This window comes from Nelumbo nucifera, chromosome 1 (genome assembly GCF_055504915.1).
Source record: "Nelumbo nucifera cultivar China Antique chromosome 1, China Antique-T2T, whole genome shotgun sequence".
NCBI lineage: Eukaryota > Viridiplantae > Streptophyta > Magnoliopsida > Proteales > Nelumbonaceae > Nelumbo > Nelumbo nucifera.
The window spans coordinates 114,488,078-114,515,305 of NC_142649.1; the positions used below are offsets into that span (position 1 = coordinate 114,488,078).

General features: G+C 41.7%; 1 long non-coding RNA gene across 6 annotated transcripts in view; it reads left to right on the plus strand.

The window, feature by feature from the left end:
• Window positions 1-622: 622 nt before the first annotated feature.
• Window positions 623-27,228, plus strand: part of LOC104601893 (uncharacterized) — a 38,728-nt gene continuing 12,122 nt past the window's right edge. Inside the window, exons 1-6 of one of the 6 annotated variants that reach the window (XR_016079445.1) lie at window positions 623-1,021; window positions 4,215-4,354; window positions 4,447-8,616; window positions 9,934-10,030; window positions 10,204-10,308; window positions 14,247-14,751. This is a non-coding gene — a long non-coding RNA (uncharacterized LOC104601893). Of the gene's footprint in view, window positions 1,022-4,214; window positions 4,355-4,446; window positions 8,617-9,933; window positions 10,309-14,246; window positions 14,752-27,228 lie in introns of those variants that run through there. The other 5 variants (XR_016079446.1, XR_016079442.1, XR_016079444.1 and 2 more) reach the window with 5 other exon arrangements.

Sequence of the window (27,228 nt, forward strand, 5' to 3'; positions counted from 1 at the left end):
CCAATGACCAAAATACCCTTGTCCAAGTTACTTAAATTACCTCTTTGTCCAATTCCCAAAATACCCTCTGACCTAATACCCCTCCTTCAAAAATTACCAAAATACCCTTCTTCCAAAATTACCAAAATACCCCTTCTTTCAAAATTACTAAAATACCCTTCATTTGCCTCCTCACCCAAATGACCAAGATACCCTTGACAAGGTTTCCTAAATTACCCCTTTGACCAATTACCAAAATACCCCTTCTTTCAAAATTACCAAAACACCCTTCATTTGTCCCTTCACCCAAATGACCAAAATACCCTTGACCAGGTTACCCGAACTACCCTTGTAACCAGTTCCCAAAATACCCTCTGACCTAATTACCAAAATATCCCTCCTTCCAAAATTACCAAAATACCCCTTCTTTTAAAATTACTGAAATACCCTTCATTTGCCCCCTTCACACAAATGATCAAAATACCCTTGACCAGGTTACCCAAATTACCCCTTTAACCAATTCCCAAAATACCCTCTGACCTAATTACTAAAATACCCCCAAACCCTAGCTTACTTACCAAAAACCCCCTTTCTCTTAGTTTTTGTTTAGAAACCCCCTTCCTTCCCATTATAAATAGGAAGCACTATTCCTAACAAAGGGGGTCGAAGGAGAGAAGCTGGAAAGGGGGTTTCACTCTCTCGCCATTTTCCTTTGGGAAGCCTGAAGGCTACCGAATGGAGAGTCGAGAGAGAGCTCTAAGAGAAGAAAAATAGAGAGGGTCCATGAGAGAGAAAGAGAGCTAGGAAGGAGAGAAGAAAATAGAGAGGGATGGACGAAGGTCTCAAGAGAGGAGAGAAGACTGTGAGAGAGCTCTGAAAGAAGAAAAAGCAATCGAAGGTTATCTCAGTCCTCATCAAATTTGAAGAGAAAAGCTACTTCCAACAAAGCCCAAACAAATGTTCCACTGCTAAAGAGAGTTCATCGAGAGGCTGAGTTTTCCACATTCTTTGCATCATCGTTTCTCATTTCATGCCATAAGAGGTATAGTTCGATTACCTCATATCTGCATTTAGACTTTTGACTGTAGTTCTAGTCATGCATTCTCCATTTATTTGCTAGTCATCCCTCTGTTATTATTTGTAGTTGTAGTTGTTGTTCTTGCTTCTTTCTTCTTTTTTTTTTTTTTTTTGAAGCTTGGGGGTTCTCTGGAGTTTGAGAGGTTTATGCTTTCTCTCTTTTCAAACCATTCATTTGAGTCCGAAGGTGGGGGCTCTGATAGAAAAAGGGTGAGGAAACAATTTCTTATCTTTTTGCTCAGGCCCCTGTGTCCAAAAGGGGATTGGTCTGGGAATGCAGAAGAGAGCACTCTTTCGAGCCATTATAGGGTCCGAGTCTCCAATACAGCTTCTGCGGGAGTAGGGATTATGGTGTTCACACTAACCAGAGAGAGGGGTGCCCAACCCCTTCCCTCTCTCTATCTCATCTTACCCATGTTTGTCTACCTTGTCTGGGTCGAATGGTATGGAGTCACCATTAAATTCAAGTTTATTTTTGAAATCCAATCCTGGGAGACCCATCACTCCCAGCTATCTATTTTGAAGGGTGGCGACTCCATACATTCGGCCATGAAGTGAACTGCCGGAGGTGTTTTCCTAACGTTCACACCCATGAAGAGCCAAAACTAAAAGCCAAACTGCAGAAAATTGAAAGGAAAGTAATTAAAAAACAACTCACCTGTATTACTTAACAAAGTAAAATCTATAGAATCATTTTTGAATAATCAAGAAACAAGGTAACTACCTTCTAAAATAGCATTTGCTCTAATTTGACGCTTCAACTGTTAGGTTACAAAGGAATTAATCCTCATGACAAGCCATGTGATGAAGTATTGTCACTTGCGAGGTTCTTTCACAGTGAAAGGCTTCCTAGTTAAGCTGACTCTTTCCTGGTTGGGCACTACTCTGGGTGGGATTCTTTGAGTCAAAACCCACTTGTAATTAGAATCATGAATGATATTGAAAAAGAAAGGCCATTAGGTCACCTGTCCCTAGTATTTGGAGTCCTAAGAGGGGTGTACTGGATGTGGAGTGGACATAATTTCGGACATAGCATCTGTGAATCTACTACTCACAAAGAGCATTTTTCCATGAATGACAAGACGGATGTTCGGGATGTGTGGCCGTAATGGTTTGTGGGAAGGGTTGTTGGTAGCATTTATGAGCTCTTTTTTTTAAGCCAAGTCAGCCTGTTGGCCTTTCCCAGTAAAGGAAGTAGGTTGTTCAACAGAAATACATTCTAGAATTGGGTTTGAAAAGTAGAGGTATCTCAGAGATTTACCTAAACTTTTTTTTTTTTTTTTTCTGTGGAGGGCACGAAGAAACTGATTACCATCTAAGGATTAAAAATGTCTTTGCAATAATAACTGGGATAGAAAGCTAATAAAACGTTAAGCATCTCCATATTCAGAACTCTTTAAACACATTAAGAGGACCCTCAAAGATCATTGCATCTCCATACACATCAAGAGGAGAATAAGACAAGCACTTAGGAAAACTAACTCTTTTAAACACATTCGGCTAATGAGAACTATCAAGTAAGACATCTATATTCAGAACAATGGAAGACCAACTAGAAGAAGCAGGCCTTGAGTAGTCCCTAATAGTATTTGACATATATCTGAAAAGAAAAGCTGATTAAACACGACCCAGTTCACTCAATTGGAAAGGTATTTTAGTGCTTTTAGGTACAGTAATCTCGGAAAATTATAGCTGAGAATCCAGAAATATTGGGCTCGTTGGGCCAAGTTCAAGCTTAGTGTGCGATCCATGTTTAGATTTGGTTGGAACTTAATTTAAATCTATTAATCATATTTGGGTCAGATTCAGGTTGAACCTCTGGTTCCTGCATCCAAGGTCAAACCAAGCCCGAGCCCACCATATTATACTCAGTCCTTACAATACCATTTTGTTATCTAACGACTTTCTCTGTAGTTAACATTTTGTCAAGAATATATTGCTGGGTTGTTTTGTATCTATGTTATATATGACCCCTCAAGCTTTTAAGGTGATAAATAATGAGATCATTTTGGGTGAGAGATTATTTACTGAAGGACCTATGACAAAAGATTTTGTTTCAACAAGATCATGGTGTATCCTTTTGATCTTTTGTATTTTTCCAAGTGAAATTTCTACTTGATATTAAAAGGATTAATACCTAGGCTGCACTGTAGTTTCAGATGTCATTGCAATAGTTTGACAATGGTTGCTTATTATCTTCCTAACCGTCCTATTCTAAAGATGCTTGAAGATAACTGAAATTGCTGAAACTGCTAATCAGCATGAATGCAACTGAGTAGAACTAGTAGTGAAGTGTCATTATAGCTGTCATTAGGGGTGTAAACGGATCGAATTCGAATCGGATCAGTAATATCCGATATCTGAATTCGCTTCGATATCCAACGGATATTGAAAATTAATATTCAAATTCGAATCCAATTAAATATTTGAATATTCAATTCGATTCGAATTCGATTAATTAATTATTTAGATAATTAATAAATATATAAAATAAATACTTTATTGATATAAAGTATATAAATCTATAAATTAGTTATATAACTAAATTATTATATATAATATATAATTATATATAATATTTTTTATATTTTATATATTATATATAAGAATTAAATAATCGGTCAAATTCGGATATTTATCGAATCGAATCAGGTCATATCCGAATTCGAATCCGATTAACTATCCGGTATGAATAGGATATCCGAATTCAATCGATTAAATATTCAAATTATCCGAATTCGATTCGATTATGTCGAATATTGAATTTTTGAATACCGTTTACACCCCTAGCTGTCATAGGTCAAAAGGATACCACTCAGCTCCTAATTCTCATTATTTGAGTGTCCCAAACCCATCATCTACCTTAATTTAAATATCAGTTTCATGCCTGCATATACCCTAATACCCATCACAGATCTATTGGTGAGTCTATCTAGATTGTATCAGGATGTTGTAAATCCGTAAGTTAACAATTACTTTATCTAGATTGTATCAGGATGTTGTAAATATCAGTTTCATGCCTCCAGTTGCAGCTTCGGATGAACCCTCTATAGTCTTCCTGAAACTTCCATCCAAGTTCATGATATACTACTCACTGGAATGAATTAATTGATTGGACACAAATGCTTTGGAACACTGAAACATGCAGCTTTTTACAGAAACAATTGATCATTAATGGGTAGAGTTGAACATGCCAAGCCCAGATACAGAAACAGTGGGCTCAGTGCGATTCTTCAGTGAAAATTTAAAATGCTTAACTGGTTAAATCATGCCAACCAGAAACCTCACATGCTACTAGGTCAGTTAGATCAAATGACCGAATACTAAAGCTTGCGCCATCATATTACATGCACATAATCCTGATAGCAGAAATGTTGAATGGATTTGCAGATCATGATAATATCAAATGCAGGATCTCTCCAGAGTACTGAAACGATCTTTCAGTTTCTTCCAAATAATGGTTTTTCTCTTCTCTAGACCAGCCCTGAGTAAAACCAGGAACATTTGGTAAATAGATAGACTAGAGCTAGAATTGTATATAACTTGTATATATATTTGCTCTAAATAACATGTATGGTTTGTTAGTATAAAAATTTCCCAACTATAACATACAAAAGGTAATTGACAGAAAAATTAAAGATGGTAACAAAGAACTTACCTCAGCAACTTTGTTGAGCTTCTCTCTCACATTCTGCAAAAGCTCAGAAAGATCACCATCCCACTTGTATAATTCCAACTCCTTGTTGTTGAGTATCTTCTCAGCGACCTAAAAAGAGAATGGATGAAAAAGAGTTTATTACAAGGACATATAATCTTGGATGCATATTTTTTATCTATTATCTACTGACCAAAAAAAGGTCTTTGAAGGGTCAATATGAGAGGGAAGGAAAACAGAAAGTTATAGAAGTTAATCTGTTACATAGCTGCCAGCATGAAGGCTGCAACCACTCATCCAAATGGGTGAAATCAAGAACGCTTCTTGATGACTCCCACGTGAGTGGAGACGAATTGCTAATGGTGGCGGCGACAGGAAGGAGGCAGTAGGGAAAAATTGGCGCAGTCTCACTGTATGCTGATTTCTCTCTTCTCTGTTGTATTTGTATCTCAGATGAGTGTGTTTGGGGTTGCCGCCCCTTCCTTTTATAACCCTAAATGGATCAGATCCTAATCCTATTAGGAGATGTTGATCCCCTTAAGTGATAAGGTAAAGTCCTTATCTAATCTGCAGATCATGATCAGCCCTCCTAATTTGATTAGGAGTTTCCAGTTTTGAATCATATTCAAATCTGGACTCTTACTGAGTGGATAGGGACTTTCCCTTATCCTTTAGGGTTGGTCTATATCTCATATTCGCCCCATTCAAGCTAATCTAATTAGCCCACCTCGTATTGGGGCTTTTGGCCCATTAAGTTTATGTGCTCACTTAAGCCTTCCAAATTGTTGCCTAGTTGGGCTTTCTCTATGTGGCGTGGGACCCAAACGTTGATCTACACATCAGCCACAAGGGTTCGGCCCGGCCTTTATCACAAGGCCTAGCCGAATTCACTAGAAAGCCTAGTGAACCCCTTGAGCCCATCATATGGACTTTATGGGCTCAACACTTACATAAGTGGTCCTTGGGCCAAGCCACCTTGTAACACTCAAGGACTGTGGGCAGATGTAAGATTAGCCCATCCGGTTTAACCCTCAAAGGCCTTACACTTAACCTCTCAGCCCATAATGATCAAAACACTGCCCGACAAGGGAGGACCTCTCCCCTGATTGTAAGGTACAACGTTGCACTCTCCTCTTACATGGACCCCGGGGATTAAAACCTTTTGCAAACAATTTCGGAAACCTATAGTATATATATTATATAAATATATTTTGCAAAACAAAATTTCAACGATTGAAATCAACTGTCGCTAGTTTTGGTTTCCAACAGAGAGAGTGCATTTCCCCGATCATTACCTTTGTCCGAAAATGGACTGATCCTGTCACTATGATCACCCACTTATACGGGTTCACGAACCATCTCAACATACCTAGGTTTCGATCGCCTCTAAGAGTCTCACTGATTGGCATATCAAAGATGGCCCAATTCGCCACTCAGTACGGTACCATAATCGAGTCTAAGGGTCAAGTGCAACATTCCAGTTTTGTCCACTAATCGCCAAGGTCCAGGGCAATACTGGAATTCTGGTCCGGTTCAAGGTCTCAAGATGATCCCACACTGCATGTACCTCGGGTCTCACCCTAGTGGCAGAGACAGGCCACCCAACCGACTTGGCGTTACATCAGTGTCAGCCTTATCAGGGTAGGTCTCCCCAGACCAACCCACTGGTTGTGAACGTTATAAACCAACACAAGTCTCATAAGTGTCCGGTTTTAAGGGTATTGCACAGAAACACACTACATAACATGAATCAAATATGCACTTTATTCATTTACAATAAATGTCATAAGTACATCAAATTGATTGGAGCTAAGGGCATACAAAACTGTTTAACATCAAGAACAATTCTTGATATTGCCTTTTGGTAGAAAAGGCAGTATGAAGTGATGCTTACCTGCCTTCCATCATATTCTTGTTGAAGAATTCAGTTCTTGCTGAAGAACCGTCCTATTGATTCTGCTTCACCTCACACTGTGTCATCTTCGGTGGAAGCAATCTTTGGTCTTCTCCTTGGGCGTGAACACCTTCATTAGGGGTTTATTATTACTCCGTATTAGGTATATCCCTCTACTCCCTTTTGGTTTCAGATCTGGTCTGGTTTGGTTTCAAGATTGATCATTGAAAATGCAGCTTTCTAAAATAGGGAATGCGATTCCCACATGGGAGAGAGAGATTTTTGAAATTTCGCCCAACATTCCTACAAGGTTCGGCCATCCATATGATGGACCTCTCATCCCTTAAAAAATATCAAACATTATGAAAAACTTGAGCAAGTAGCCATTGTGATTTCCTTATCTGGTTTTTAATGTTTTTCTTTATGCTAAATGTACCATGATTCCGAAGGTTCTTGATACCTAAGAAGGGTCACTTTGCCAAGAATAAAGTGGCCTATACCTAATAGAACGATGCTGCGTGCATCTTCTTCGTCTTAACCCTCTTGCCTCCTATTGTCCCTTTTTCAAACTGCCATTCGCAAAAATCTTCATGTGTTGCTCATGATATTTGTTGTTTCGTAGTTTCCTACCTCACAACAAAGAGGGGTAGCTGTCAACACTTGATTGTTGCTCGACCCATTGCCTGAACCCCAATTCACCCCGAATTCTTAATCAGACCCTTCAATCTCCTTGAAACACCTAAAAACCTAAACTTCACCCTGAGAGTCATCAGATCCACCGTTAAACTTGCCTGATACCAATCCGATAGCCCTGATCGACTCCCATTTACACCCCAACCATTAGATCATACACAACCATCAAACTAAGGACCTCCCAAGACACCTCTACCCATGAAAATTTCAGCCCCAAATACCTTCATTTACCCCTTAATCACAATAGATTCTATTTCAAGGCTCCAGATTGATCAAATTCTAAATCTGTCCAATCCGGGCTCAATTAGCTCAATCTAACCTTACCAATCCATTCAGACATCCTAAAAACCCTACCCTGTGAAATTTCATCCAACACAGACCTTGTTAGCCCCTTGATCATACAAAGATTTCGATTTAAGGCCCAAAATTAACTGAATTAAACCATTTCCAGGTCTTCCCAATCCAGGCTCAATTGGGCCAATCCAACCCTATAGATGTGAAAACCCCATTCTGACAAATTTCAGACAAAAATACCCTCGGTTACCCATTCATCTACAAAGATTCCGTTTTTGCCAATCTCATTGACTCAAAACCCATCTTTGAACCAAACCCCGGTTTGATCCCCTGGACCCGGATGGACCCAAATTCCCTGAACTTACAAAACTACCCCGGGCTTCCCAAAATTTACGAAATTGCCACCTACCCTAATAAAACCAAAACCAGAATAGCGGCGGCAATGCCCCTTCCCTCCTGTCACTCTCTCTCTCTCCTCTCTTTCTCTTCTTCTCCCTCTTCTTTCCCTGCTTTGTCCCGTTTCTGCCACCTCTGTCTTCCACGACCGCGGCAATCTTCTCTCTCTCTCATTCTCTTGATTTCCTTTTCCTCTCTCTCTCTCTTTCACTTTTCTCTCAATCTCCCCCTCTCCACTGTTTCCCAGCTCCATATAGCGTTGAATTCACACGATCCAGATTCGGCACTTCCCCATTCACACTAATAGTCGAACCGACTTTAGCCGAATGATACTTGGATGCATCTCCTCTCAGTCCTAGACGAAATGCCCATCAGGAACGATCATTTCTGAGTTGTCACGCGTTCCTACCCACAAGCATCAATCGTTGTAGTAGTTTGGGGAGAGATCTATCGAAATCCCAAGATTTTTAAAGCATTGTTAATCGCCATCTATTTCTCGACGAGAACAAGCGCAGTAGCAGACATCGGTTGCAGCCACCAGTCTCATGCGAAGGGAGATATCCAGAAACCGCGATAAGCTCGGACCTCCTCTGTTCCATCGTTTAAGTGCAAACTGAAATAGAACAAGGTAATTTGGTTTGTTCTGCTTTTTTTATTATTTTCCTTGCTTTGTTCTTTTTCTTTTGCTGTCTTCTTCTTGTCTGTGGCCGTGGAGTGACGAGATCTGGAGGGTGGTCAAGGGAGCTGGTGATGAAGCTTGCGCTGAACTCGCTCCTTTGAAATACTCAACACTAGAGTTGGAGATGATCGATTGTGAGACTCCGAGTTACCGGTGCTTAGTTCTATTTTTGAAAACAAAGATTGACAGCTGAAATTTATTTAATGAAGAGGAGGAAGGAAGTAAGTCAGGGGAGATTTGGTCTCTCTGCTTCTTTGTGGAAAAGTGAAAGGGAGGGGAACACCGGTTACAGTGAACAGAATAGATCTGAAACAAAAAAATAAAAATAAAAATAAAAATGATAATAATAGCAATACAAAAACAATAAACAAATAAATAAGGAGAATAAAATAAATATATGGATGTACAAAATGGAAAGAAGGAAAGATGGAGCAAAAAAACGGGTAATAACAAATCTGATTAATCAGTCAGAGTGGTTTGTTCGATAGTTAGAATATCTGTGCAAAATAGGGAATAAGGGGAATAGGTTAATGAAGAGGAGACAGGGAAATAAAAATGTAAAATATAAAAAAAGTAAAAAAAATGAAACAAATGAATGAAAATAGAAAATAATAAAAATTAAAATTAAATCAATATATAAAAAATAAATAAATGAAAGATAATTAGGAGGCTTTTCTTATGATGTTGTTTTGAGAGATATAATATATACCATTCCAACTGAATTAAGACAGGTTACACTTTGAACAAGCATGGATTTACGATTGAGAACATTGACACCCGATCAAAACTTACGAGTAAGAACTTTTAGATAGGAACTATCTAACTCACCAAATACTGTTTTGCAATAAAATTTCTACTAGTCATTGTTTTGATAAGTGGACTTGACGGTTGGATTGTTTAACCCAGAAAACGGTCATATCTCCGGGTGCGGATTTAGATTGAACTGCTTTTTTGGGAAAAACATTGATTTGGTCAGAGAATCGCTGACCCGGGTGGTTGAACTGCTAATCCGTTTGACCCGGACAGTGGTTCACGGTTTAATGGAAAATTATTTAATTTTTAAGGGAAGATCAAGGAGAAAAAGATGAGATGGAGAAATGGGGGAGGGACTGAGGCTAGATCTCAGATCTAAGTAAATCTTGTAAGCCTACTAAAGTATAGGTTCTTTTTAATGAGAATTGTTCTGCCTCATCAATTCTGTTGTTTTGGGTAAACTCCAATTCCTTCCTTTACTTCCTGAACTATGAAAACTTATTCTTTAAGCAGGGACAACAGGCGGCAATTCCCTGCTTGGCTTTAGCGAACCAGTTGGAGCATCGGAGATTGCTTGACAGGCAGTAGAAAGAGGTGTCGTAGAACCCTGGTGATTCAACTCTAAGATTGTTCCATTTTTTTCCTTTTTTTTTTTTGTAAATGAGACGAGAATCATGTGCCATTGAACAGGGCCAGTTCTTGGTTTATGCCTTTTTTGGTTGGTGAGGTGACTGCTAATTTCTGTCTGTTGACGTTTCTTTGACCATTCTCGTTGTTCTGTAGTTTCCGGAGTCTTTCTGGATTCTGGGTTCTATTGAAAAGCTCTCAAGGTGTTTTGTGAGGGGGTACAGGAGAAGAATAGCTTGAATTTGCTTGGGAAGATAAAAGGTGAGGTTTTTCTTTAACTTTTTTTTTTCTTCAAATCTGGATTTTACAGATCTGAGAATGAATTTCTGGAATTGTAGTTATCAAAATAATTGTTTAACCATAGATCGGCTTGATAAACAATAAAAGGAATTGCATCTGAACAGTGGAGCTTTTAGTTATTTCTTAAAATTTTTGTAGAAGATGGTTTCTGAAGAAAAGACGTTAAAAAATGAGGTCATTTTTATCAGAGAAGTAGCAGGCTATTTCTATGTAATTTTAAAAAAGTTTCTGATGACGTTCTAAGGTGATTCACAAAACCTTTAGGAAATTGGGTTAGTGAAGGAGGTGGATTTTCTTCACATGCCTAGCGGAACCAGGACCCTAATCTTCCCCTTCAAACACCTCCTCCCCTTTCCATTTTTTGATTGCTTCCTTGAATTCTCTAGCTTACTCCTTTGATATGCCATCAAAATCAAGACTCTCAAGCTTAGGTCTATTTGTGCAGTCTTTCTTTGTATAGTCTTTCATAAAAGTTCACTATGTGGCTTTTAATCCTGTTTTCTTCCTCTATCATTTTTCCATTCACAATCAGTCACTTCAAGGAACTTTCCCTCTTAGCACTATCCATCTTGTGGAAAAACTTCATGTTATTGTCACCCTCCTTTAACCATAAGCATTTTGACTGTTGCCTCTGTTTCACTCCTCTTGATAGGTAGTTTTATCAAATTCCATTTTGTTAGAGATTCTCCTCTTTTCTTCCTGTGTTAATTGTGTCGTCTTTTCAGCTCTATCAATTTCTACAATTCTTTCCAAGCATCCTTTTTTGTTTCTCTTCTACCCCGTTAAAGGTCTCCTTCCTCCATATTTTGATTTGTTCCTTTAACACCTTAAATGTTTTTATCTTCTCATCTGCTCCATGAAACCTTCTTCTAACCATGAGTTCTCAAATCTGAAAGGGGGATGGATTAAATTGTTTTATACTGCAATTCAGACAAATGGGAATGTTGTTGGATAGAGGCCTAAAGGTTTTGTGGGACAAGTTTGGAAACTCTTGACAATAAGGCCGACCAGAAATAAGAGAGAAAGAGAAGAGAGAAGAGAGAAGATAGAAGAGAAGAGGAGAGATTGGCTACAATGGAATAGTGCTGGCGATGCCAACTTCCATTAATATTTATAGGGCGTCTAAAATAAAAGGGAGAAAGACCCTTATGCCCTTGATGTAAGTAAAGTACAATAACAGAAAATAAAAATGACTTTAGACCAACCAAACAGACCCTAACAAGACAGAAAAATAATAAATAAGACATAAAATAAACTATTTCAACACTCCCCCTCAAGTTGGAGCATAGGTGTCAATCATGCCCAACTTGTCACACAAATCATTATGCCGAAAATGTTGAAGACCCTTGGTGAAGATGTTTGCAAGTTGTTCCTTTGAGTTGACATATGGAGTGCATACTTCTTCAGTCACAAGTTTTTCTCTAATAAAATGCTTATCCACTTCAATGTGTTTCGTCCTATCATGGATGACTGGATTAGCAACAATATTGATAGCAACTTTATTGTCACAATAGAGTGACATGGGGGTTGTTGACTACAAAGCTCAGTTCACTTAATAGGTTTCTTATCCACATGATTTCAGCAACTCTATGAGACATAGCCTTGTATTCTGCTTCAACACTGGATCTAGCCACCACACTTTTCTTCTTACTCTAAGTGACCAAATTGCCTCCTACAAAGGTACAATACCCACTGGTAGACTTTCGGTCATTGATTGCACTTGCCCAATCAGCATCAGTATATACTTTCACCTTTAAATGTCCATGTTTCTAGAACAAACCAGCTTCTGGAAATTTCTTGAAGTATCTAAGGATTCTCTCTTCAACTTCAAAGTGAGTTGTCTTAGGGTTGTGCATGAACTGACTAAGAACACCCACAACATAAGTAATATCAGGTCTGGTTATAGATAAATATACGAGTCTCTCTACAAGTCTCTAAAACTTCTTCACATCTTTCAAGAACTTTCCCTGATTGTCTCCCAGTTGATGGTTAGGTTCAATTGGCAAGTCAATTGGTTTCACCCTTAACTTGCTTGTATCTTTTAGAAGATCCAGAACATATTTCCTTTGGGAAATAAAGATGCCCTTTTGAGAGCGGGCAACTTCAATTCCAAAGAAATAACGTAAAGGTCCTAGATCTTTCACCTCAAATTGAGTGGCTAAGAATTTCTTCAGTTTCTGTATTTCGGTCTCTTAGTCTCCTGTGATCACTATGTCATCCACATACACAATAAAGCTGCAATTTTCCCTTCACCTTTCTTCACAAACAGTGTGGTCTGATTGGCATTGTTGGAACCCCATCTGTTGAACTGCTAAGTGGAACTTACTAAACCAGGCCCGAGGTGATTGTTTCAACCCATATAAAGACTTTTTTTTAACCTGCACACTTTTTGCTCACTGCCTTTGGCACAAAAACCTGGAGGTTGGGTCATGTACACTTCCTCTTCTAAGTCACCATTCAAGAAATCATTCTTAATGTCCAATTGGTGAAGTTCCCAGTCAAGATTTGCTGCAAATGAGAGAAGAATCTTGATAAAGTTCATCTTGGCTACTAGAGCAAATGTTTTTGCATAGTCCACTCCATATACCTGTGTAAAACCTTTTGCCACCAGTCTGGTATTGTACCTTTCAACAGTTCCATCAGCCTTGTGTTTCACTGTGAACACCCACTTGCATTTCATTGGTTCTTTCCCTTCAGGAAGATTCACCAACTGTCAAGTGCCATTTTTGTGTAATGCATCAATTTCTTCCTTCATTGCATATGTCCATTTAGGTTTGGATAGAGCTTCTGCCACATTCTTAGGAATAGGGGTACTGCCAACAGACGAGAGGAAAGCATAATATGAAGGTGAAATATGGTCATAGGGCACAAAGTGAAAGATAGAATGATTAGTTGTATAGGATTTAGCACCCTTTCTCTTAGCAATAGGAACATCAAGATCATTAATGATAGGGGAATCAACATTGAGAGGTTCAGGCGTATCAATAGGAGCAAGTGTACCTAGCTGATGAGAAGGATCTGCCTCCGGAGAATCCGATGATGCTGGTTGTATAGTGTCAGGTTCCACGGCTCTTGAGCTCTGCTGGCTTTTGTGGCGGCAAAGAAAGACATGGAATGGAGGAGGGTCAGGAAGAGGAGGCAGTTGAGTCTGAGCCTGGGTGTGTTTCTCCTTAACCCTACTCTCCCCTGAGGAGAAATCGAGAAGAAATGTTGATTCTCAAAGAAGGATACGTCTACGGAGACATAGTACTTGCGGGAGGTGAGATCATAACAATGATACCCCTTTTGATATAAAGGGTAACCAAGGAAAACACAAAGAATAGCACGAGGATCAAGTTTACCCTGAATAGGGGACAAGTTATGAACAAAGCAACGACACTCAAAAACATGCATTGGAATGTGGGATAACAGAGCTGAAGGAAACAAAAGCTGATGTGGGGCTTTATACTTTAGTAACCGAGATGGCATATGATTGATGATGTACGTGGCACACAGAATAACATCCATCTAAAGACGATTCAGAACATTCATATGGAGTAATAAGCCACGAGCTGCTTCGAGAAGATGACAGTTCTTCTTTTCAGCAACACCGTTTTGCTGGGGTGTCCTAGTACAAAAGTTTCTCTTTCCATTCTGTAGGCACTACAAACCAGTCCAGCTTCACAAGTGTTGCCTCCTCATGATTGTTTGTCCATGTATGTTTGGCTTTGCGCAAAAGGTGATCCTCTAAATTCATATGTTGTAAAGTTTTTTATACTTCTAAGAAAAAAAACCTGGAAAATTAGGAATATGATTCATTTTCCCATTGAATATCCTTTTCAAAGTCATTTGTTTTTCTTCATTTCATGTGCTACTGAACACAACCTTCATGTTATGTTTTCTTTTCAATGCCCTTGCAGTTTATTCCTAGGCCCATTAAACTTGCCAATTTCTGGCTGTTGTTTCAAGAATGTGTGAGGCGATGGAACCATGGATCCTCAAAGTTTTGAAAAGAGTGGCATTAGGTGGACTGCCAGGTCCATTAGCTACAAGATCACCCTATGGAAATAAAGTAGGCCAATTTGCTAGCTATATTGTGATACATCATCATAAAATATAAAAGGAAAAAAAGGAAAGGGGAAACCCTCAAAGCCTATGCTGTCACTTGGAGAGCTGTTGAAGCTGCCTTCTCCCCTTTTATGGTTTCTTCCTGTTTCTTTATTTTTCTTCGTTATGTTTGTATCCAAAAGGTTCAAATAAATCATCGGGGGCAGAATGGATTTAAGCAGGTTTCATGTCAATACAAGTTCTAAACTTCTAGTAGTATGTTTCAATTTGAACTTACACTTTGGATCTCTGTAATGCAACTCTGCGCTTGAATCACTTTTCAATATATTCTTTAGCTTTAAAGTTCTCTTTCTTCGACACACTTGTTGGTCCTTCTTCCTCTCTTCCTTGTTATTATTGTTTTTTAAAAGAAAGTGGAAAGCTGTTTTATAGCTCTTGGGTTCTCTATCTAATGGGACTAGCAGTCCACAAATTTTTTTATTGAAAATGGCAATTTTTATTTTTTTGTATAAAAGAATTACATTAAAACTTAAAGTACCCCACACCCTTTAGTTATCCTTGGCTAACCCCTGACTACATTTCATTGGTATTGTGTCCCCCCCCAATAGGCCAATACATGAAATTTTTATGCACTCCAGAATTCCGGATTTTGCCTAGTCATCTGCTAGGTGGTTAGCAGTCCTTGGAGTCCAGCCGAACTGAATTCCGATTTCTGCAAATATTCTTAATATTTCTTAGTATGTTTCTATACTTCCATGCTCCCACTACATTTTTCTTCACCCATTCAATTACAAGTTGATTACAGCATTTGAATCCTGTTCAACCGTAACCCATTGTAATTTAGGTATAGTTTGGAAAGAGTACAAATACAAATATATACAGTGCAAATATTTGTATTTGTACTCTTCCCAAACTGAGCATAAGTGACTTTAGCCAACATAAGACATTGTAGCACAGCCCATAATTCTATTCTAATATAAGAGATGGAATTAGCGAGCTGATGGCTACTTTTGAATCTGTAACCTTCAGCTATATTCCTAGAGAACAAAACTCTTATGCTTATAATTTAGCTTATGATGTTTTTTTTGATGAATAATGATAAGTTTATTGATTCAGAAGCAACTTTAGAGTGAGTTCATACATCATCCCAACGAGAGGCACGGGCTATAGCCCCTCCTTGAGTCTTACAAGTAAACTAGGAAAGAAAAACAATAATCACAACTGAGCCCAAAATAATTCTTCCCTATTTACCCCTTGCTTAGCTAACACATCTGACCAAGTATATGTTGATCTCCTCACCCACTGTACAGTGACCAACATATTTCTTGTCAACCAACTAAATTTCTTCATTTCATTCTTGTATCGCCACATAGCCTCTTCAGAATTTTTTAACCAACCCACCATTACTTTGGAATCCCCCTCGATTATTAGGTGTTGTACCCCCAGTTGGTTTGTAAATTGCACCCTTTGTACAGCAGCTAAGAGTTCTGCCCTAATGGAGATCCCAATTCCCAAGGGACCTGAGTAGAGCAACAAAATCTCTCCCTTCTCATTTCTCAAAGCACCCCCCACTCCGGATAATCATGGATTACCCATGCTGCTTTCATCAAAGTTCAACTTTATTGAGCCTTCGGGTGGAGGAGATCAGCTTGTAATTGATTTGTCCTTTAAAGATGAGCACCTTGCTACTGTTGACTAATTTCTCCAAATGTCATTAAAGGGGAATTGATGGAAGATTTCCAAGGTCTTCAATCAATGTATTGTCTTGTTTAACACATAGTCTTTCAAATCTTGGTTGTTCATTTTCTTGTCTTGAAAAATTTTGAGATTCCTTTCATCCCAAAGAGTCCAAATCAATGTAGCACGAGCACATTTCCACATAATTCTCCCTATTTTTGTAGGCCAATAAAAGGTAGAATGGTTGAAGAGCATGTGAAATTCTGCTGATAGACTCCAACTACCCCCAAACAACGAAAGTAGCCAAGCCCAAAGGTCTACGAAAAAGGGATAAGATATTAATAAATGGTAACAATCTTCCCCGTGAGCTCTACAGAGGATACACCAATTAGGAGAAATACAGAGAAAATGTCTTCTCTTTTATAGGTTGTCTAAAGTGTTTACTTTCCCATTGAATACTTTCCAACAAAAAGCCATAATTTTTGGGGGGATTGGCTGCACCAAATTTCTTTAGACGGAAAGGGTTGGTGAAAAGAAAGTTGAGAGATGGACTTGAAGAAAGAAGCACAAGAGAATGTTCCAATGGGTCTAGGAGTCCAAACTCTCTTATCTGGCTTGGAGGGATCCAAACAAACCTGATTAAGACAACCAAGCAAAATAGAAAGAGACTCAATTTCAGCATCCCTACGTCCTCTACGAAACCCAAAATCTCAAGTAGGATCTAAGGGTGTTCCCAAAGGTGAAACAAATTTTGAAACCACCTTTTTTTTGTACAAAGAAATAGAAAAAAGCGAAGGGAACAAGTCCTTTAACGGTGAGTCTCCTACCCAAATATCCTCTCAAAAAAGAACAGAGTTTCCAGAACAAACTTCATACCTGATAAAATTGACGAATTGAGGAAGGGTGTTGTGAATAGCCTTCCACGGTGTTGCTAGGTTAGCTTGCCTCGATACACCAACATCCCATTCATTCTCTGACCTCCCATGAATGCTTCCCACCACCTCATGCCACAATCTCTCTCTTTCCAAAGGCCATCTCCACAACCATTTCCGTAACAGAGCTTGATTCTTTCTAATTACCCTCCCAATTCCCAAGCCCCCATCTTCTTTACTTCTGCACACAATTTCCCAATTAACTAAGTGATCATTTTTTTCTTGTCCCGGCTCCCATAAGAAGTCTTTCATCAACTTCTCTAGTTTCCTGGCTTCCCTAACTGGTATCCTAAAGATAGACAAATAATAGGTAGGTAAGTTAGCCAATGTAGCTCTTATTAGGGTAATTCTCCTTCCTAAAGAGATATAATTCCTCTTTCATGAGGCTAATCTCTTCTCAAACTTTTCTATCACTGGGGTCCAAAATCTACTCTCCCTAGGATTTGCCCCTAAAGGAAGCCCTAAATATGACATAGGCCAAGCAGAGGTGGAACACTCAAGATACTCCACAATAGCCTCGACCTCCCCTATCTCCAAATTTATACCCACTATGCAGCTCTTTTTCAGATTTATTCTCAAATTAGAGACACTTTCAAATCCTTTTATTATCTCCTTTAGGTTTGCTACCTTTTCACTAATACCTCATTCACAAAAAATCATTAGGTCATCTGCAAACTGAAGGTGAGTGATGGAGACTTGGTGTCTCCCTATTCTCCAACCCCTAATGGCATCTTCGCTATCAGCCTTAGTAATGATCCTACTAATCACATCAGCTACTAAGGTAAAAAGGAAGGGTGAAAGTGGATCCCCTTGCCTGACACCCCTGCAAGCTGGAAAAAAGTCTCTCACCGTACCATTTACCAGAATAAAGTAGTGACAAGTACTGATAAACCCAAAAATCCAACTACACCACTTGTCCCCAAGTCCACAATTTTGCATAACCTCAAATAGAAACTTACAGTCCACCAAATCATAGGCCTTTTCAAGATCCATGGCAGGAGAGTTAGATAGTGAAGAAATCAAACTAGGTCCTGATAGTGTACAGTGGACCGATGCAGAGGAGACTTTCATTAATCTAATGGTGGATCAAGTTAGAGCAAACAACATGCCTACATCATCTTTTAATGTCGAAGGGTGGAAGTATATCTGTGAGAAATTTAATCAAAAACATAACAAGAGTTATGTTCATGCCCAGTTCAAAAACAAATATAGTGCACTTAGACGGCGTTGAAAGTGGTACTCAATACTCCTTAACCAAACATGTGTTACCGTAGATCCATTGACGAAAAATCCTTCCGTAAATGAAGAAGTATGGCAAATCCTAATTAATGTAATCTTACCTTAAAACCACTCATCTGGTTGACTGGTTCAATTTAGGATTGGTATAAAACCTAATTAACTCATTATTATGCAGACTCATCGTTGGACACAATCATTTAGGACACAAGTTTATCGTCATTGGGATGAGCTAGAATATATTTACAGTGGAACACAAGCAAACAGGGACATGGGATACTCACTCGAAATGGGTCTTGATGACAATGTCCATACTTCAGATAGTTCACCACCAGTTGTGAACTTAGATGGTCTAGGCACACCAGTAATTGGTGAATCTCTTGCCAATCCATACATTATTGATTCAAATGATGATGTATTAGAGATTCCAAATCGTAAGAGGAGAGTTGGTAAACCACCCACTAGCATGAAGAAAGGGAAGAAACATTGTCTTCCACATGGACTTAATGTAAGATTCCAATAGACCTGTTCATGGGCCGGACCGAGCATGAGCCTGGCAAGAAATTTGAAAACAAAACTTTTTTCTTTTTTATTCAATAAAAAGTGTTTTATTTATAATTAAAAACGTTCAAAACTCAAAAATAATAAACATCTCACTATTACTTGAAAAAAAAAGAGAACAACAAAGAAAAAATATTGTATATATTTTTTATTAAATAAAATATTTTTTATTATTTAATATATAATATCGTGTCGGACTCAGGACATGGTTTTTTTGAGAAAGCCCAAACTTGGCTCGAAAAAAGTCGGGCCTGGTGCTTTAGGCCTGAGCCCGAGCCTGTAGGCCTAAAATTATGACCAAGCCCGACTTGCAATGGGTCGGGCCGTCTGGCTATTTGGCCCATGAACAGGTCTAGAGTCCAACAAGAAGAGGCTTGAAATCTTGGAAAAGGAAAGCTCACAGGGTCTTGACAAGTAGCAAGAAATGGAAATGGAGAAGCAACTTGCTAATAGAGGGAAAGAGAGATAGAACTAGAGAGGGCAAAGGTTCGAGAAATGGAGAAGCAAAGAGACTTAGAAAGGGATAGAGTTGATAAGGCTCGTAAGAAGGAGCAAATGAAGGAATGCATACAAATACTTAATTCATTATTTCAAGTTGAAGAGTTCTCTCCATCTTGCTATTTCAGGGCAATCAAGTTGTTTCTAGACGAGAAATGGAGGAACACTTTCCTTGCTATTCCCCCAAAGATTAGGAGTTATTGCCTCCATGGATTGAACAATGACTCACCAAAACCATGATCTATAGGAGACCATCTTCAACTTGGAAAGCTTGACGTGGGAGTTATGATATTTTTGTTTTTCTTTTGTTTTTGATAAATGGTTGACTCAAAACACCTTTCTTTTTTACTAATTTTTATTTTTTGGACATGGATGTTGACCTTTTATGCTTACCTGCACTCCCATACATTTTGATGAATGGTGATATCTTTTTTGTTACATGTTGGTATTTACATGATTATCTACTGTTTGTTAGCATAATGTGTATTGATGTTTATTTTGGTTTCATTATTTATAATATTGTGATTCGTCATACAACAATATTATATGGATCTTTGTTAGTGTCGACGAAAAAGGAATATTATTAACTCATATGTAGAAGACGAGGAAATGATAGATGATGAAAGAAGATTTGGCCCAACCTCGTAACCACTCAACACGTGACAAAGGCAACAGCTCGGCACAACAGCATGCCCAAGGTGCGAGCTCCGAAATGAGGAACCAGCGATCTGAACTCCCTACAAGGAGCCCGAACTTCCTGTAAGGAGCCCAAGCTCTCCTTTAGACCCCGAGCCTTACGAAACAACCCGTATTGGCCCGCCTCATGGCAATTCGGGCCACACCTCCATCCGAACTCAAGACTTCACCTCGCACACCACTCCAACACTTCGCATCCAGGACGCCGAACTACTGTACCGTACCTAAAACCGAAGGAGTCCGTATGCTGAGGCGGCGCACCTGATTGATTTGGGATTTAACGCTTGACAGCCGCACTTCAACGGCCACCTACCACTGCCACCTGCCACCGCCATCTCTAGTTACAGAGACGGCTTCGACAAAAAGAGCAGTGGCGGTTCTGCCCTAGCAGAGGTGATAACACCCGAACTGGTAGAAGCGCAGGGGTAATCATACCCGACCTGATAGAAGCTTAGGAGTGAGTGCACGAAGTGGTTATAAAAGGCCCCCCTTCTCCCTTGAAGAGAGGTATGTAAACTTTGCGCCATCTGGTTTTATCTTGCCTTTGAAAAAATACTAACTTGAGCTTCAGAGCAATTTCATCGGATTCCTCCCCGGAGATTCTTCACCTTCTTCTCCGTTTCAGGCCCCTATTGCTCCAGTCAGAGGCAAGGTCGTTGACAGCTAGTACCGGCCGAATTGCGCACCATCAATTGGCACCATATGTGGGAAAGCTTCTAAAAGCCTCCCTCTAAAACTTCATAACCTCTTTTTTCCAAAAAACCCCAACATTCATGGCTTCTTCCAGCAATGCCGGACGTGGCACGGAGAAGAACACCACCGGGGAACAACTTCAAGTCCCCGTGGTGTGCATCAGACAGTTCACCATCCCCCTTCCGGTGGATGGGATCCCCAGCCTGAACGCGCCACGAACAGTGGCGCCCGTAAACCTTCCCGCCATGAACGTCCCCTTTCCTCCCCCTGTAAAAACAACCTTTACTGAACCAACTGCTGTCCCCCTAGCGACCAGCCAGAACCAGTTTGACGACCTGATGCAATGCATGCGGGCAATGCAAGCCCAAATGCAACAATTCCAGTAGCATCAGCTCCAACAGCACCAAGTACTGCACCACATCTCTCAGTATCACTATCAGCAGCAGTTCCCCCAACTGCCTCTGAACCAATCATTGCTTCCACCTTGGCACCCTGCTCCGAAGCTAGTTAAGCCCTCCCCTCAGGGTGGACGCCATCACCGAGGAGAAGCCTCCCAACTTCAGAACCCCCACAAGAGCCAGGCCTCATCCCCGGGCCGAGGGGAAAGAAAAATCACCCCTGCCTCGTAGCTCGCCGGCGGGTCGGGAACCTCGCCCCCCAAGTCAGTATCTCGGCACTCCAAGTCCGAGCTCCCGCTGACAGAGAATCGATTCAGCTGAAGGGATGAGAGATCCATCCTATGGACGCCCAAAGATTGCGGAATAAGGGGCGAATTTCAAAAATTTTATCTCTCCCTTCAACTGGGAATCGTATTCCCTATTTAGAAAATCATGTTTTCAATGATCAATCTTGAACCATAAACTGAACCAGATCTGAACCAAAAGGAGTGGGAGAGGATTATACCTGATACGGAGAAATACTATCTCCCAATGGAGGTGTTCACGCCCAAGGAATGATCCAAAATCTGCTCCCACTGAAGATGGCGCAGTAAAGGATGGAGCAGAATCAGCAATGTTCTTCAAAAGAACTTGACCCTTCGCAAGAATCAACTGGACGGCTTGTGAGTACAGCTCCAACCAATCTTTTCCCAAAAGATTGAGATCAATATCAAATCTTGATTGCTCCCAAGAACTGGAGATCGAACTGAAGGAATTGCAATGGCAGGAAGGTGGCGGCAGGAGAGAATTCACAGTATGCAGGAAATCTCTCAATCTCTCTTTCTTTAAGAGAAGAATGTTGTTGATGATGTAAAAGGCTGCCGCCCCCTTCCCCTTTTATAATCTCAAAGGTATCAGTTCCTAATCAGATTAGGAGTTGCTAATCCAAATCATATTTGGGTTAGAAGTCCCTTAGTGATAAGGGATAATCCTTATCTTATCTACAAATCAGATCAGCTGTCTCCTAATCTAATTAGGAGGTTTCCAGATCTAAATCTTATTTAGATCTTGGACTCTCTGAGTGGATAGGGTCTAAGCCCAATCCTTTTAGCTGACCCACTTCAGAATTCGCCCCCTTTAAATGACTGATCAAATCAGCCCAGTTCGAAATGGGCTTAAGGCCCATTAAGGTTATGTACTCAAAAAACCTTCCAAATTGCTGCCCAGTTGGGCTTCCTTGTATGGCGTGGGACCCAAGCATTGATCTACACATCAGCCACATGGGTTCAGCCCAGCCTTTGTTACAAGGCCCGGCCGAATGCACTGCTGAAGACAGTATACCCCCTGAAACCCATCAAATGAGCTCTATGGGCCCAACACTTACACTAAGTGGTCCCTGGGCCAAGCCACCTTGTAACACCCAGGGACTGTGGGCAGATGCAAGATTAGCCCATCAAGCATTATCCTCAATGGTCTTACACTTAACCTCTCAGCTCATAATGATCATACACTGCCCGACAAGAGAGGACCTCTCCCTCGGCTGCAAGGAACAGTGTTGCACTCTCCACTTCTATGGATCCCGGGAATTAAAACATTTTGCAAACATTTTAGAAACCATAATATATATATATATATTTATATCTTATATAAAATATATTTTGCAAAACAAATCTCAACGGTTGAAATCGGCTGCCGGCAGTCTTGGTTTCCATCAGTGAGAGTGCATCCCCGATCATTACCTTTGTCCGACAAAGGGGCTGATCCTGTCACTATGATCACCCACTCAGATGAATTCTCGGACTGTCCCAACATACCCAGGTTTTGACCCCCGCTAAGGATCTCACTGATTGGTACATCAAAGACAGCCCAATCCGACACATAGTGTAGTATCATAATCGAGTCTAGGGGTCGGGTGTAACTTTCCAGTTTTGCCCATCAATCTCCAAGGTCCAGGGCAATACTGGAAATCTGGTCCAGTTCAAATATTCAATTAATCCTACACTGTATGTGCCTAGGGTCTTACCCTGGCAGCTGAGACAAGCCACCCCAACCGACTTGGTGGCACTACAGTGTCAACCTTGTCAGGATATGTCTCCCCAGACCGACCCACTGGCTGTGAACATTCTAAATTAACACGAGTCTCATTAAGTGTCCAGTTTAAGGGCATTACACAGAAACATACTAAGGGAACATGAATCAAATATGTATCTTTATTCATTTACAATAAACTCATAAAGTACATCATTCTGATTGAAGCTAAGGGCATACGAAACTGTCTAACATCAGCGTCCTAGCAGCAGACTACCAACAGTCCGGGCCCATCGAGCTCGGCAACACAGAGGCCAGCAGCGCCAGTACCAGGCCCACTCAGCCACGAAGACGCCGACGAAGTCGCCGAACTGCCACCCGTGTCCTGCCCGAGCTCAGAGGTAAAGAAGAGACAAGCTCGGACGAAGTAAAAGCTACCCCTATTCTCTCAGTTCCTTCCCCCCTCTCATCAGAACTCCTTGCAGTCCCCATGCCCAGAGACTTCAAGCTCCCCTCTTTAAACAAGTATGATGGGTCCTTCGACCCCAACGACCACGTCGATGCCTTCTAGTCCCGAATGCACCTAGCCAGGGCTAGTGAATCGTGCATGTGCGTGGCCTTCACCATCACCTTCAGGGGGTGGCTCGCACTTGGTACCGGAACCTGGCCCCCGGGTCAATAAGAAGCTGGACCCAGTTCGTGCAGGTCTTCACCGCACACTTTGTCACCCACAAGCGGTGCCCCAGAACCGAGGAAAGCATCTTCGGAGTAGTCCAGAGGGAAGGAGAGTCCATCTGGGGCTACATCAAGCGGTTCAATGACGCGTGCTTGCAGATACCACGACTGGACCCCGCGGTGCAGCTCGCGGCGGCCAAGAGGGGAGTAACACACAAGGAGTTCAAATGGCACGTGGTAGCTAACTAGCCCGCGACCGTAGCCGAATTCCTCAAGCTTGCGGATAAGTTCATGAGAACAGAGGAAGAGATCAATCAAAGGACCGAAAGCGGGATCGAGAAAAGGAAGAGGGAAGGCGAGCCCTCCAACCTAGTAGATAGAAGAAAAAACCCGGCCCGGGAGACGAAGTCGAGCCAGCCGTTCCGAGCTCCCTTAGCAGCTTGAACGGACTACACACCCTTAAACACGAGGCGGACTGAGATCTTGATGACGATCAAAGACGCCCCATACGTAAAATGGCCACCTCGCCTAAAAGGAAACCCAAACGAGAAATAAAAACTTGTACTGTAGTTTCCATAGAGATCACGGTCATAGTACCGAACAATGTAATAATCTCCGGGACGAGATAGAGGGACTCATCCGTCGCGGGTACTTGAGAAATTTTGTACAGCATAATAATAATAATAATAAGACAAGTCGGCAAGGGGAGCACGAAAGAGACGCCCCCGAATCTAGTAGCAGGCCAGCTGAACCGTTGCAAAGATAGCCTCCGGAAGAGAGGCCAGTTCGGGGAACCATCCACGTGATAGTGGGAGGTTCGGTGGTAGCAGGTTGTACTTTGGCAGCGGCCCGGACGTCAGTTCGCGAAGCAGCCCGAGAAGAACAGAACCCTCCAAAGAGGCCGAAGACAGAAGAACCGATCTTCTTCACGGAAGACGATGCGCGAGGGGTCCACTACCCCCACGATGACGCGCTTGTCATAAAACTAAGGATCAGCGACTTCAAAGTCAGACGCGTACTTGTGGATTCAGGTAGCTCGGCAGACATCCTCTTCAAGCTGGCATTTGATCAGCTTCAGTTGCAGAGAAGCGAGTTGAAGCCGCGAACACTCCTCTGGTGGGCTTCAGCAGAGAGGAAGTCAGGCCCCTCGGGAAAATAACAGTACCTGTGGAAGTCGACACATGGCCTTGTGCAGTAAGACTCAACCACGATTTCCTGGTGGTCGCGACCCCCTCCCCATACAATGCCATAATAGGGCGGCCAATTACAATGTCCTACGAGCAGTGGTTTTCACCTACTATTTGGCAATGAAGTTCCCTACAGACTTCGGTGTGGGGGTAGCGTGGGGCGACCAGCTTGAGTCCCGCAAGTGTTATGTTGCCGCCCTGAAGGGAAAAACTAAGGCGGCCGACGATCTCGAACTAGAGCGGCCTATGGAGTAGGGCGAGGAACGAGCTTCGCCCACAGAGGAAACGGTCGCAATCCCAACTTCGGCTACGGACCCAGCTCGAACGCTACAGATCGGTGCTTCCGTCAAGGAACCTCTACGAGTCGAACTGGTGAGTTTCTTACTTCAAAATTTAGATATTTTTGCATGGTCCGCGACCGATATGCCCGGTATTGACCCTAGCCTTATAACTCACAAACTTAATATTGACCCTGTAGTTAGACCCATTAGACAGAAGAAACGCAACTTAGCCCCGGAGCGCTGGAGGGTGGGCGATGAGGAGGTCGAAAAGATCCTCGCAGCAGACTTCATAAGGGAAGGTCACTACTCGAGCTGGGTAGCCAACCCAGTGCTGGTGAAAAAGGCAAACGGCAAGTGGCGCATGTGCGTCGACTACACCGACCTAAACCGAGCTTGCCCGAAAGACTGCTTCCCCCTCCCTAGAATTGACCGCCTAGTGGACGCGACCTCGGGACATGAGTTGCTAAGCTTCTTGGACGCCTACTCGGGCTACAATGAAATCAGGATGGACCAGTCCAATGAGGAAAACACTAGCTCCATAACCGAGTTCGGCCTGTACTGCTACAAGGTCATGCCCTTCGGACTGAAGAATGCTAGGGCGACATTCCAAAGACTTGTGAGTTGTTTCGGCCCTTAATTGGCATGAAAATAGAATGTTATGTAGACAACATGGTCGTCAAGACACAGTTTACACAGGAATTAACACAAGACTTAGATTCTGTCTTCCGAATTCTGCGTCAATTTAGCATGAAACTGAACCCAAACAAGTGTGTCTTCGGTGTCACCTCGGGTAAGTTCCTAGGGTACATTGTCAACCGGCGCGGTATTGAGGCCAACCCGGACAAGATAAAGGCCATCCTAGATATGAGACCACCCCGAAAAGTAAAAGAGGTTCAGAGGCTAAATGGCCGCATAACCGCTCTGAGCCGCTTCATGTCCAAATAAGCAGACCGTTGTTTGCCTTTCTTTAAAGCAATCAAAGGCAAAGGGTTCGAATGGACCCGAGACTGCCAGCTCGCGTTCGACAAGCTAAAAAATTACCTCGCTAGTGTGTCGATCTTAACCAAGACCGAGGAGGGCGAGGTCTTAGAACTGTACCTCTTGGCAAGCGACGAGGTGGTCAGTTCGGTACTAATAAAAGAAGTATATCGGGTCCAACGACCCATCTATTATGTTAGTAAAATTCTACAGGGAGCAGAGACGAGATACCCGCAGATAGAAAAGCTAGCATACGCACTAGTAATTGCAGCTCGGAAACTCCGCCCATATTTCCAAGCTCACACTGTCGTCGTCTTGACTGACAAACCTCTGAGGCAAATCTTACTCAAGCCCGAGGTTTCCGACCGGCTGACGAAGTGGGCCATCGAGCTCAGCGAGTACGACCTCCAGTATAAGCTACAAACTGCTATTAAGGCCCAAACCTTAGCAGATTTTATCACCGAGTGCACGTTCGGCCTCGAAGTCCCTAGGCCGGTTGAGCCCGAGATCCCCAGTTCGGGTGAGACCGAAGTTTCCAAGCCAATAGAGTCTGAACCCCGTGAAGTAGCAGCCAGTGTGGCATCTCTCCTGGTTAGGCCAAACGCGAACTGGGATGAGGAGCCCTGGATCCTTCACGTAGATGGCTCCTCGAACCAGCAGGGCAACAGGGCTGGAATAGTGCTACCCGGCCCGAGTGGCACGAAATTGGAATACACACTACGCTTTGAGTTCGCGGCATCCAACAACGAGGCGGAGTATAGGCATTGATAGTGAAGGGATGAGAGATCCATCCTATGGACGCCCAAAAGATTGCGGAATAGGGCGAATTTCAAAAATTTTTTCTCTCCCTTCAATTGGGAATCGTATTCTCCATTTAGAAAATCATATTTTCAAGGATCAATTCTGAACCATAAACTGAACCAGATCTGAACCAAAAAGGGAGTGGGAAGGATTATACCTGATACGGAAAAGTAATATCTCCCAACGAAGGTGTTCACACCAAAGGAAGGATCCA